At 42.1% G+C, this 13,491-nt stretch overlaps 1 pseudogene; it reads left to right on the top strand.

The window, feature by feature from the left end:
- The first annotated feature begins 774 nt into the window (after positions 1–774).
- LOC148032162 (uncharacterized) lies at positions 775–1,389 on the top strand (annotated as a pseudogene).
- Positions 1,390–13,491: the final 12,102 nt, after the last annotated feature.

Here is a 13,491-nt window from a genome sequence, read left to right as displayed (position 1 = left end):
TCTTTCAACTGGGGTTGCACCTGATAGGTCCTCCTTCAATAATGGTGGGCATGAAGGGATGCTTTCAGCCTAAGTTGAGCATGGCAGATTGGAGAATGCCTTGCGATTGTATAGTCAAATGCAAGAAGAAAAGGCTTAGCAAAGGCGGTGTGTTTGGAAATAGGAAAATCACTTCATGCTGATGCCAAGAGGCAGGGTTTCACTTTAGATACTTTTGTTGGCAATGCTCTCATATATGTGTATGGCAAGTGTGGAGGGCTCACAGAAGCAGAGAATATGTTTATTGGGCTATTAGACAAGGCTCTGCAGCTTTTTTCTAAAATGCAAGATGAACAGGTACCTCTTGATGATATTTTAACAAACTGTGTCTTACAGGCTTGCTGTGAAACAAGTAGGTTGGAGACATGTATGGAGTGTCATTTTCAAATAATATGTGCAGGATATGATCATAATTTACTCTTGGAAAACACTCTCATACGTGCATATGGGAGTTGTGGAAGCATGGAAGATGTACTGGCGGTGTTTTGTATGATTCCTCAGTATGATCTTGTTTCATGTAATGCACTCCTTTCTGGTTATGGATAGGAAGGAAATATTGCAGCATGCCTGCAAGTATTTGAGGAAATGCAACCAGCAGGGATTATGGGTTAACTCCCAGTTTGAAACACGATTTGGTTATCTTAGATATTTTTGGGCGTGAGAAAGAAAAAGCGAGGACTATTTTTGAAAGGGGAATTTTGGAGGCAAAAGGACGACGAAGAAGAAACAATAGCTATGGACGAAGAGGAAAGGAGAAAAAAGCAGCAGACGAGCCAGAAGGAGTTTGGCAGAGTCAGAGGTGAAGAGGAACAGGTTGTAGTGGTTCTACGCGAAGGAATATTGTATTTCAGGGCCATCAGTGATAGTGAACTTAGTTTCTGTTAACTTTTGGAGCTCAAACCAGGTAGTGCTGTTGTCTTTTCAAAGAAACTGCACCATGCTCTGGTTCCTTTGGGATGTGAGACCGCTTTCATCTCTTTCCGCTGGCTTGGATATGAGAGAAGTAGGTCTTTGGGGGAGCCTCTTTTAGTTAACAAGTCATATGGCTACAGCTTTACAGCAGCAACGGAAGGACGGACTGTCTTACTTTCAAGTGGACAGGCTTATGATCCAGATAATGATGATAATTGTGATGTCTTAATCTTCATAGTGGAGGGTTATCTTCTACAGGTTCTTCCATCAAATTTCACACTGGGAGCTCCAAATGTTTTACTCATCCCTGCAGGGCAATCCTGTGTACTATGGAATATCGGTGGTCTGTCTGTGAAGTTTTTCGCCATGCACCTGTGCAAGTTCAAGGATGGAACAGTGATCTCCACATCATTTGGAGCAAGTGGCAAGATTTTTTGAACTTCATATTGTATTTTGTTGACATTGGGTATTCTTTTCATTGCGTCAGGGATCTATTGAAACAATCAATTATAGTGGCAATGACTTTTAACAGGAGCCATGATTTTTGTTGGCCTCATCTCCTTCAGTGTGGTTTCGTTGCTGCTCATGGCAGTACTCCAGAGGAGATTTCTGAATACACTATGCATTCGATCAACGGTTCTTTACTGAGAAGCTGTTCCATCTTAAAGGCAAAATAGGCGTCAGATGAGTTTTGGATTCCATGAAGTGATGCCACTCGTGATGCTGCTCTTGAGAAATTGTATAAAGACTGGAACTTTATTGACCTGAAAGTCCTCTGTTTTCTGAGGTGAATGTCTGTAACAGAGAATTGACACCCTACATCTGTACATAAAAGGGAAATAGGGACAACATTCTGGACCTGGAATCTGTGACTGAACAGGGGCTCTGTGCCAACAGTTTACAATGGAAGTCATGCTCAATTTTTCCACTTGAAATTCTTATTCAAATCATGTTAAAAGCAAGGAGAGTTCAGCTTGATATTCAAAAATTATGACCTGTGTAAATCTTCACATTTTGCTTGTAACAGTGTATTTCATATAGCACTGGAGTTCTCTCTGTCACAAGGAAAATTTTCTATAGGGTTCAAAACTGTTCAAAGGATTCTCAAAGGCTGTGGATGTGAATATAGACAATAATTACCTGTCTGAATCAAAAGAATAAGCTGTTATAACAGAGTTCAGCTTCTCTGATGTAAAAGAGAGAGTTGCTAAGCTAATAAGCTGTTTGTCTCATCAGTCTTCTGAAGAGTTGTTGAAATATAAATATGATTCTTTGTGGAGGCCGCCACTATTGACCTTCTATCCTGAAATTATTCAAAGTCCTCTGTGGTCGCGACTCTGCTTTCGAAAACCCTTCGACAACGGTCCCTCACCTTCACACACTCACTCCCTCACACTCTCACACACTCTCTCTCAAGCACAAGTTCAAGCAAGCACGAAGAAGAAAAAGAGGAGGAGGAGGAGGAGGAGAGCTACTTTTGGCCACACACAAGAATGAGCTTCTCATTCACTTTTCAACTTTATATACAAAACCCTAAATCCTTTTTGGGCAGTCATCCCCTTATCCCCTTTTTTATCTAGCCGGTCGTGGCCTAGGCCCTTTTTTCCATTGTCCTTCTATCTTCCTAGCTTCCTTTCCACCGTCCATCTACCTTTACAATTTGTACGGGTGAGAGCCCGGTGCTCTTTTACAAAAGTATTGACTTGTCCTTTTTCTTGTACATCTTTCTTCTTGATTTAGGACTATTTTGCACTTCTTGTGTTTCTAAATTCTTCTTGGTGTGCCTTTGTCTTCCGTCTCACTTTTACCTTGGCCTTGTCTTCTATTTTTAGATTTTTTAGATTTTCCACCTTGTTCGTTTGAGAGTTAACAAGGCTCATCAATGAATATAATGATGGACATGAAAATGAAAGATCTAGGCTTGCAAGGAATGCAATCTACATAGTGGTTTATCAGATTGACCAAAGGAGAATCAAACCTTTTGGCATTCTTCCATACGTAAAGACCACCCTCACAGGAAGGGATTATTTGTTGACATATCTGGTGGTCAAACCAAATTCCTACAGAACCTCATATCCTCCTTTGGAAAGACCTTGGCTTTTTGAAGCAAGGGCAAGGATGGACTAGCTCAAAGGAACCCTAACCCTAGGCAGAGGACCCAACAAAGTGGTGTTGAAGTTGTATGGATCACAAAAAGGCAATGGATCCATGTCCATGGAAGTCATAACAAACTCCTCCAATGAAGTAACAAATGGTACATCAAGAGACGAAGAGGCTATCAAATACATCTTTTCCAAGAAAACTGAGGCATAGTCCCTAATAGTGGCCACTGTAAGCCAACTACTGAAGAAAGCAAACTCTTTGTCCATGGGAATATACCTCTTGCCTGAACCCGAATTGACTTCTAAAATCTCCTTTGACAATGAGATAGAAGCATGGATGTATTGTTCTCCCTGTTACATGGTAGTCACAAAGATAAAGCCAGAGACAAAGACAGAGACAGAAGTAGAGACAGAGACAGACACAGAGATAGAAGCTGAAGAAGAAGCAAAAGACATAATAGAGAGCTTGTTCTTCTCTTGTAGAGCATCCACAGATGTAGAAACAAAATCTGAAGAGGATGAAGGTGATAATGCAGACAAAGATTATAAAAGTGAGCTAGAAGAGTCAATCCTACTCGCAAAAGGTAAAAATAAGGAAGAAGTTCCTAAAGCCTCAGAAACAAAAGATCCCTTTCTGTTTGATAGAATGATTATGGTACCCTTTGGACAAATTGATGAGTCACGTCATAAGCAAAAGCCTTTATAAGAAATGGATTAAGAAGAATCGGCTTTCTTTCAGCAATGGCTCTGGTCGCCCAAAGTTACCCTTCCTAAGAGAAGATGATGACAATGCACCTTGCCAACAATCCCCAGTTTAGCAGCTCAAATAGAGCACACAAGGTTCTTGTTATGTGACGTTCTTGGATGCATCTTGAGAAGGCAAGTCCTTGAGCCAAGAAGTAACTCCAAGAAGTAACTCATCCCCAACTCAAACCTGAAACCTCAATGATATCGTTTTAGCCTCCCAAAGAGCGAGCTAAGCCTCCAATAATAGTTTCAGTGCATCATTAGAAGAGGAGACTACTCCCTCGAGAGAGTCAGTGGATCTTTACCCAGAAGCAATCTATGGGACATTTGTCCATGAAGTAGAATGTGAAAAGCAATTGATATTTGTGGATGCTCACGGTACTAAACGTCACCTGAAGGTGGGTCTAAACCTTCCAGAAGAAGAACTACTGGTCCAACAAGACCTACTAAATGAGAACTTAGACGTATTTGCATGGTCATACAAAGATTTAAAGGGGATTGATCCCACAGTATGCCAACACCATGTCGACCTAAAGCCTAATACCAAACCCATGAGGCAAAGACAGAGGTGCATGAATCCAAATTATTCTGCCCTAGTGAAGGCCTTATTATTGAAGCTCCTTAAAGCTGAGTTTATTTATCCAATGGCTAACAGTGAGTGGATTTCACCCATTGTGGTAGTACCCAAGAAGAACAAGAAATTGTGAATTTGTGTGGACTTTAAAAAGCTAAATTCCAAGATAATGAAGGATCATTTTCCTATCCCTTTCACATACCAACTGTTGGACACAGTGGCAGGCCATGAGCTTTATTCCCTCTTGGATAGATTCAGTGGATACAATCAAGTCCAAATTGTAGAAGAGGACCAATCCAAAATAACCTTCACAACAGAATGGAAAATCTATGCTTACAGAGTGATGTCATTTGGGCTCTATAACGCTCTTACTACTTTCCAATGAGTGATGATGGCTACCTTTCAAAACCATCTACATGATTTCATTGAGGTGTATCTTGATGACTTTTGTGTCTATAGCCTAATCCGTGAGCATTGGGGATACTTAGAGCAGTGTTTTGACAAATTTTGAGAGTATGGGATCTCTCTCAACCCTGTTGACAAATGTGTCTTTGACATCTCATCCGAAGTTCTTCTAGGCCACATTGTCTTTGCACAAAGGATAGCAAAAGATTATGCTAAGATTGAGAAGATTTTCGCCTTGATAGCCCCAACCAACCTTAAGCGATTGAGGGGATTTCTTGGCCTTGTGGGCTATTACAAAAGATTCATTGTGCACTTTGCGACAAAGGCAGCCCCTTTGCATAAATTCTTAAGAAAAGATGATAAGTTTACATGGACCACTGATTGTGACGAGGCATTCAACACCATGAAGCAGTGTTTGATTGAAGCGCCCATCCTACATCCTCCTGATTGGACAGAGTTTTGTGGGAGCTTTCGCTCAACCGCCAAGACCCCCGGACCGCTTATTGCTTCAAGCGTTCCAAGCCAAGCACTAATGGCTACCTCTCACATAGCCGACGCGCCATCCATACCTATGGGTGTAGTGAGCTTACCTCCATGCCGATCGAGTTACCTCCTCTCCCGCGCACTCCAGTAGCTCCACGATCCAAGTGCAAGCTTCAAGCACGCTCCATCCTCAAGCTCCACACTCCAAAGCTCCATTGCCGCGAGTAAGACAAGAGAAGAGAAGAGAAGAGAAGAAGAGAGGAGAAGATGGAGAGCTTCTCCTCCCCGGTCCCTCACCCTCACACACTCACTCCCTCACACTCTCACACTCCCTCTCTCAAGCATAAGCTCAAGCAAGCAAGAACAAGAAGAAGAAGAAGAAGAGGAGAGCCACTTTTGGCCACACATAAGAATGAGCTTCTCATTCACTTTTCAACTTTATATACAAAACCCTAAATCCCTTTTGGGCTCTCATCCCCTTATCCCCTTTTTTACATGGCCCGCCGTGGCCTAGGCCCTTTTTCCCATTGTCCTTCTATCTTCCTAGCCTCCTTTCCACCACCCATCTACATTTACAAATTGTAAGGGTGACAGCAAGGCGCTCCTTGAATTAGACCATGATGCTCTTGCGTTCTTTTACCAAAGTATTAAGTTGCGCTTTTCCTTGTGCGCATTTCTCTCTTATTTAGGACTTTTCTCATTGTGCGTCTTTGTCTTCCGTTTCTGTTTGCCTTGGCCTTTGTCTTTGTCTTCTGCTTTAGCTTTTCCAGATTTTCCACCTTCATTCGTTTGAGGGTTAACAAGTTCCATGTGTATACTAATGCATCAGTTGAAGGCCTAGGTGCAATCTTATGCCAAAAGGGCCCCTCTAAGTTAGATCGACCTATTTATTATGCAAGCTAAAAAGTAACCGACAGAGAGCAGAACTTCACAGTGATGGAGATTGAGTGTCTAGCAATGGTATTTGCCTTGGGAAAATTCTAACATTATCTACTATCGACACATTTTAAATTCTATGTGGACCATGAAGCCATGTCCTTCCTAATGAACAAAGCTAATTTGAAGGGAAAAATGATGAGATGGCTCCTTTTGTTTCAAGAGTTGACTTTGAAGTGGTTACCAAACCCGGTTGCTCTCATGTCCTGGTTAGCTGATCATCTTTCATGAATCCCTCAAAGCGATGATCAAAAAGAGCAAGATGATCCAAACCTTCCTAATGCTTCCTTATTTCTAGTCGAAACTGTTACCCCATAGTATGCAGACATAGCCAACCTCCTGGCAACCCAACAGTACCCCTCGAGTATCTCGAGCCATGAGAAGAAGAAGCTTTTGTTGGAATCAACCCCCTATACCCTGTTAGGTGGTGCTCTGTACAAGAAAGGCAAGGATGAAGTCTTGCAAAGATGAGTTGCAAGAGAAGAGATCAACATAGTATTGAAAGCATGCCATGACGAGTCTTGTCGTGGACACTTCACGGGAGAGGCGACAGCTAGAAAGGCCTTACTTGTAGGATATTGGTGGCCAACCCTCCACAAGGATGCTTATGATTACTGCAAACAGTGTGATGCTTGTCAGCGAATGGGAAAAGCCTACCAAATTTGGTGACGTGCCACTGCAACCTATTCTTTCCCTAAAGTTGTTTCAAAAGTGAGGGATTGATTTCGTAGACCCCATTGATCTGCCAACCAGACTAAAGCAAAATAGATACATCTTGGTCTGTATAGATTACGTGACAAAGTGGTGTGAAGCCAAAGCTCTAGAAAGCGGAATGATGGCAACAGTGTGGCCCTATTCCTATACCAAAACATCATCACCTATTTTGGTAGTCCCCTAGAGCTCATCAGTGATCAAGGTACCCACTTCCTTAACAAGATCATGGAAGAGTTGACAGAACTGTATAAGATCCATCATTGTAAGTCCATACTCTATTACCCTAGAGCCAATGGCCAAGTCAAAGTTACCAATCGCATCCTCTGCTTGATTCTGACAAGAACAATAGTCGCACATTGTTGTCATTAGGATGATCGACTTACAGAAGCCCTCTGGGCATATAGAACCTCCCATAAGGTGGTGATAGGACAAACCCCTTTCCAGTTGGTGTATGGAACAAAAGCCATCTTTCCTATTAAACTCGAGCTACCCTCTTTGCACGTGGCTATCAAAGAACACTTGGGAAATGACGAGTCAATGCAACGCCGTCTCTTGTACTTGGAGTGTCTCGATGAGACTCGCAAGATGGTCCTATAGTGCATGGAAGCCATACAAGCTCGCAGAAAGATCTATCATGACAGCTTCATTAAGTAGAAGGAGTTCAAGGAAGGCGACTTATTCCTAGCTTATGATTCCCGATTTGGCAAGTTTCTAGGCAAGCTTCAACAACACTGGATGGGTCACTATAAGGTACTTGCCATCAATCCTAATGACTCGGTCCAAGTCTAACAGTCGATACTTCGGATGATCCCTTCCTTATTAATGGCTATCGCCTCAAGAAGTATTACCCTCCCTAGGAATCCTGACAATAACCATCAATAGCTTCCTCATTCCTTGCATAATGGTCGAGACAGTTTTACCTAATGCTCCAAATAACCCTCTTACTAATCCTGATGATATGCTTTCATTCTAATAGCCCCTTGCAGCCACCTTCTCCTTCTCCTTGGTTTTCCTTCCGTCCGATGCAGTAGAGGTGGTGAGGATGGTTCTGATACATGGTGTTCCCGCCAGTCTACTCTTCAACAATAGGCCAAATGATATATATATATATATATATATATATATATATCATGGGAGAAAGGGACTTTGGTCCCTGTCATGCCTACTTATTCTTCGAGAAAAGGTGGAAACACCCTCTGGAGTAGGGCAAAAGAAAAGAAAAGAAAAAAAAAGAAATACATAAAAATAAAACTATTCTAGAAGAAAAGAAAGCAACTCCTTGTCATAACGTGCCTCATTCCAAAAAAAGGTGGCATATACCATTGGGCGAGAAGTTGGCTGTGGAAAAGGTGGTAACATCCCACAGTCCAAGATCATTGTAACTGAACTCTTGCAAAAGAAGTCTTTGAGCCACCTCCCTTGGTGCGTTGAATCCTATAACCTCATTAGTGCTTCCGATTCCTACAACAAACTAAGTTTCCAACATGCAATCTGAAGGGGAGCTACGAAGCTCTACCCCGAGACCTACGGACCGCTTATTGATCAAGCGTTTCAAGCCGAGTGGCCATGGCTACCTCTCACATAGCCGACGCGCAATTCCTACCTTACAGGTGTAGCGATCTTACCTTGATGCTCGATTGAGTTTCCTCCTCTCTCTTGCACTCCGGTAGCTCTATGATCCTTGCAGCAAGCTCAAGCAATCTCAAGCCCTCTCAGTCAAGCTCCATCCTCCATAGCCGCGCGAGAAAAGAGAAAAGAAGATAAGAAGAGAAGATGAAGAGAGAAGATGGGGAGCTTCTTCTCCACGATCCCTCACTCTCACACACTCACTCCCTCACACTCCCTCAATCCTCACTAAGCACAAGCAAGAAGGCAAGAAACAAGAGAAGAAGAAGAAGAAGCTTTGGCCACAAACAAGAATGAGCTTCTCATTCACTTTTTAACTTTACATACAAAACCCTAAATCCCTTTTTGGGCAGTCATCCCCTTATCCTCTTTTTACATGGCTGGCCGTGGCCTAGGCCCTTTTTCCCATTGTCCTTCTATCTTCCTAGCTTCCTTTTCACCGCTCATCTACATTTACAAATTGCACAGGTGAGAGCCCGGTGCTCCTTAAATTAAATCATGATGTGCTTACGCTCTTTTACAAAAGTATTGACTTGCGCTTTTCCTTGTGCGCCTTTGTCTTCCGTTTCACTTTTCCTTGGCATTTTTCTTCTGCTTTAGCTTTTCTAGATTTTCCACCATGTTCATCTAACGGTTAACACAATCCAAGCACCGAACTTGTTGGTTACCTCCCTGGGTATTCCTCTTCATCAACCAATCCACATTGACATCATCAACTAGACAAAGCTAATTCTCATTGACAAACCTAGAGTATTGTGAGCTTTCATCCTAACTGGATGGGGATGTGAGTATAGGTTGCCCTCTGTATTCATCAACAGAGTGTGAGATAGAGGGTGAGGTGAGTGATTAGTCTTTGCCCTTAATATTCAACATAGATGTGAGATATGTGAATGGAGCACTGCACACATGGGATGGGCCTCTCAATGCACAAAGCACAAACTTGTTCCTATGCATGGCACTTTAAGGCTACTTTAAGGCTCCCTGGCCCTTCTTCTCGCACCATATGCCAACACATGGCGGGATGCACAGTTTCAGCATCAATTTCGCACAAGGCATATACCCTCTACACAAGTGAAAGTGAGGATTACATCAATGGGTTTCAAGAATGGGCTTCTCTCCTGTATCTATCAAAAAAGAGTGAGAAAGAGGGGGGACTAAGTGTGACTAGTGTTTCCTCAATCAATTATTGAGAGATGAGGATTAAGGGATGCTACGATACTTGGAGTCACATATGTTATCGTTTTCCTATGCACACACATGATGGATTTCTGCCATCACCATAAGACACATCACCTTATTTTGTACACTGCACAATAAGGCTCCCTAGCCTTCGTGCTTGCACCAATGCCAGACAAGATTAGATGCATTGATGCACCATCAATTGTGCACACTAGCATACTCCCCCTAAACCATCTCCCTTGTGATTTCTAAACTAGGTGTGAGATTTGAGTTTTCATCATTATTCAAATCAAGTGATGTTCATAATGGGGTCAGTGACATTTTCTTTCATTTCATTTGAGTGATCGTGAGCTGACTGCACTATCCTTCACCATCGACGATTTCCCACAATTTCCTCAAAAGAGTTATCTCCTTGGGTGCTTCCGTGTGGTCCCGATCCCATTGGACGTGTGTTGTACACCTTGGTACCTCTTGCAAGCGAGAACGACACAAGACACGACATTGATAATCGAATTCACTTCTTGGCAACATGGGCCAAGTTTTTCTAACCCTATATATTTTGTTTATTAGTGATGGTCATGTTTTAAGTGTGGGGACGTCAATAATTGGTGGGGTCCTAGGTCCCTATTACTTGATTCACCCTTCCCGTAAGGTCTTAAGTGTAGGGACCCATCCTTGCGCGTATATGATGCATACCCTCATGCATATCCCGATTCTGATCATGCATCTATGCCATGACCTAGTTTTACCCTGATGGGGTCTCTTCCCCACCCACCCATCCTCTTTCCTCCTATTCTCGAGGGCGTTCCTTCTCCATTTTCTTTTATCCCTTGATTTTACATTTTTTCATGTGAACCACTACAAGGATTTGAGCTTATAGCTACGGCGATTAGCGACACGGGTAGTGGCGTCGCTATTTCCCTGTGGGCCGACGCAAATAGCGACGGCCCACAAGGAAAAAAAACGGGCCGAAACCGAGCGCGGCTTTACTTCCCGTTTTCGCGTTTTGTGTTTTGAGAGCGAGAGCGAGGGAGAGAGCGACCATCGTGAGAGAATGAAGGAAAAAGACTTGCCGCCGCCGTTGTTCGCAAAGGAGAGGAGGAGCCTTCATCACAAAGAGGAGCCGCCCCACACTCGCCATAACTCATCAGTGAGTCTCCCTCTCTCCTTCTTTTGCTTGTTAAAGGTTTAAATCACTTTCTCTTTTACTTGTTTAGGAGAGGAAATGAGAGAGAAAGAGAGGGAGAGGGAGAGGGAGAGAGAGGGAGAGAGAGGGAGAGAAAGAGAAAGAGAGAGAGAGGGAGAGGAAGGGGGAGGAAATGAGAGAGGGAGAGGGAGAGGGAAAGGGAGAGTGCATTCTCTCTCTCCCTCTCCCTTTTGCTTATTTAAGGTTTAAATCACTTTCTCTTTTACTTGTTTAGGAGAGGAAATGAGAGAGAAAGAGAGGGAGAGGGAGAGGGAGGGGGAGGGAGGGAGAGTGCATTCTCTCTCTCTCCCTCTCCCTTTTGCTTGTTTAAAGTTTAAATCACTTTCTCTTTTGCTTGTTTAGAAGAGAAAATGAGAGAGAAAGAGAGGGAGAGGGAGAGGGAGAGGGAGAGAGGAGAGAGAAAGAGAAAGAGAAAGAGAAAGAGAGGGAGAGGGAGAGGGAGGGAGAGTGCATTCTCTCTCTCCCTCTCCCTTTTGCTTCTGGAGAGTGTTAGGATACATTGTGAGAGGGAAAGCAAATGCGAGAGAAAGAGAGGGAAAGGGAGAGAGAGGGAGAGAAAGAGAGAGACAGAGGGAGGGAGAAAGAGAAAGAGAAAGAGAAAGAGAGGGAGAGGGAGAGGGAGGGGGAGGAAATCTCTTTCTCTTTCTCTCTCCCTCTCCCTTTTGCTTTTGGAGAGTGTTAGAATATATTGTGAGAGGGAGAGGAAATGAGAGAGAAAGAGAGGAAGAGAAAGAGAAAGAGATGTATACTCAAATGGATAGCTTTATGGAGATGTATGTCTACTCAAATGGATAGCTTTTGTCTACTCAAGATGTAGTCCACTTGTGTGTGTATATATTGGAATGATAACATATCCATGATTATGGTAATGGTATGCACTTTGCTTTTTTTATGGGTACCATTACATCGACTCCTTAAGAGGGCTAAAAATTAGTCATACACTTTATAAAGTCTAATTAGGAGATTTAAGATGCACGATAATAGACTTATCGATAATGATATGCAATGTGCTTTGCCATGGGCCACGTACATTGGTGACTCTTTAAGATGGCTTAAAATTGGTCATATCCTTCATAATATCCAAGTAGGGGATCTAATTGTGATATGCATAATTCATTGTTTTTGTATTAACTTTATAGGCATAACAAATTAGTAATCATGCCAACTAGTCAACGGAAGGACTAAAAGAAAATGATACCCTAGCTAATGGTCATTATGGTACTTCATCAAAATGAACCCAAAAGTATTGCTATAGAAGAAGAATCCCTTAAATTGAGCATAGGATATTTTCTTCAAATGTTATGACTATGAGTAGAATTGATTGGAACAAATTTTATAACTATAGTTGATAAATTTCATAGATGGCATTAATTTTTATACATGGACCTAGGACAAAAAAACCACATTACTAAGATGCTTTTTGTTGAGACTGATTTATTATTAGACTAAGAGATCCTCAATGATGCTCATAAATGGATTACTTATACTCAAAGCCCTCTAGTGAAGTTGTATAAGTAATCCTAGTAGAGCCCCTTTAAGATACTCAAAGTACATAACCTAGAGACAGTAGCTAGGTATATAAGGTATAATGGTTGCACAAGAAGACACCTCAATAATTAATTGATCACCACTAAATCCCAAAGAAGAATCGTGTTCCATCCCCTTCAACTCTATATTCACCTCGTGAAGAACTTCATTAATCATAGCATCCATGTCACCAATCTTTTTGTTGCAATGATGAAGTAATATATTCATCACTTTTCCTTTTAGCATCTAAGGCATTATCCAATCTTTTAGTCAAGTCCAAACATTTAGTCTTCGACTCATGAACCTTATGAACCAATGCTTTTTTTTTTACAATAATGAATAATTATCTACCAGGACAAACAAATCCTTGAGCATGGTATATGGCCGAGATATAACATCAATAAATCTCTCAACTATTATGTCCCATGCATTCTTTACATCAATCAGTAAAGCATTTCTTATATCTTGAAGTTTAGATTTCAACACCATGGATGCATCAATATCAATCTCAATGTTTTACAAAATTTGCTTCTCAATCTCTTGCAGAGGCTAAAACCTCTCAAGCAAGAGCTTATGGTCAACTTGCAAGTTGACATACATCTCCATAAAGCTATCCATTTGAGCCTCGTTTGTTGTAATGTAGATAAGATGGAAAACGAAGAAGGTCTTATTGTTCAAGATCGCGAGGCGTATCTTAATCAACGTGTCCCATGTCCTTGCTCTCAATGCAAGTTGGCAATTAGACGAAAACACCGATTGTCTATAGAACACGTACGACGATTTGGCGAGTTTCAATCTGAGATCATTGATCAGGCAATTGTGGATTTTCAGCAAACGGTAATTTGAAGTTAATATTAATCATGCATTGTACTTGCAAGCTAATTGAAAACCATATACAATAAGATTGGGTCTTGTTGGCAAATTTTCTATCCAGGGAGGTGATGTCTCATCCCAAGGGGGAGTGCACCCTTTGTGGCCAATTAGAAGAGTTCGTGGGCGTGCGATGGATGGAGTGCAGGAGCCAATCTACCACTCGCAAG

Source organism: Lygodium microphyllum, chromosome 8, assembly GCF_053477565.2.
Source record: "Lygodium microphyllum isolate KBCC chromosome 8, Lygodium_microphyllum_v1.1.10, whole genome shotgun sequence".
NCBI lineage: Eukaryota > Viridiplantae > Streptophyta > Polypodiopsida > Schizaeales > Lygodiaceae > Lygodium > Lygodium microphyllum.
The sequence above is the reverse complement of the archived record's forward strand: the minus strand, read 5'-3'. Positions and strand labels throughout refer to the sequence as shown.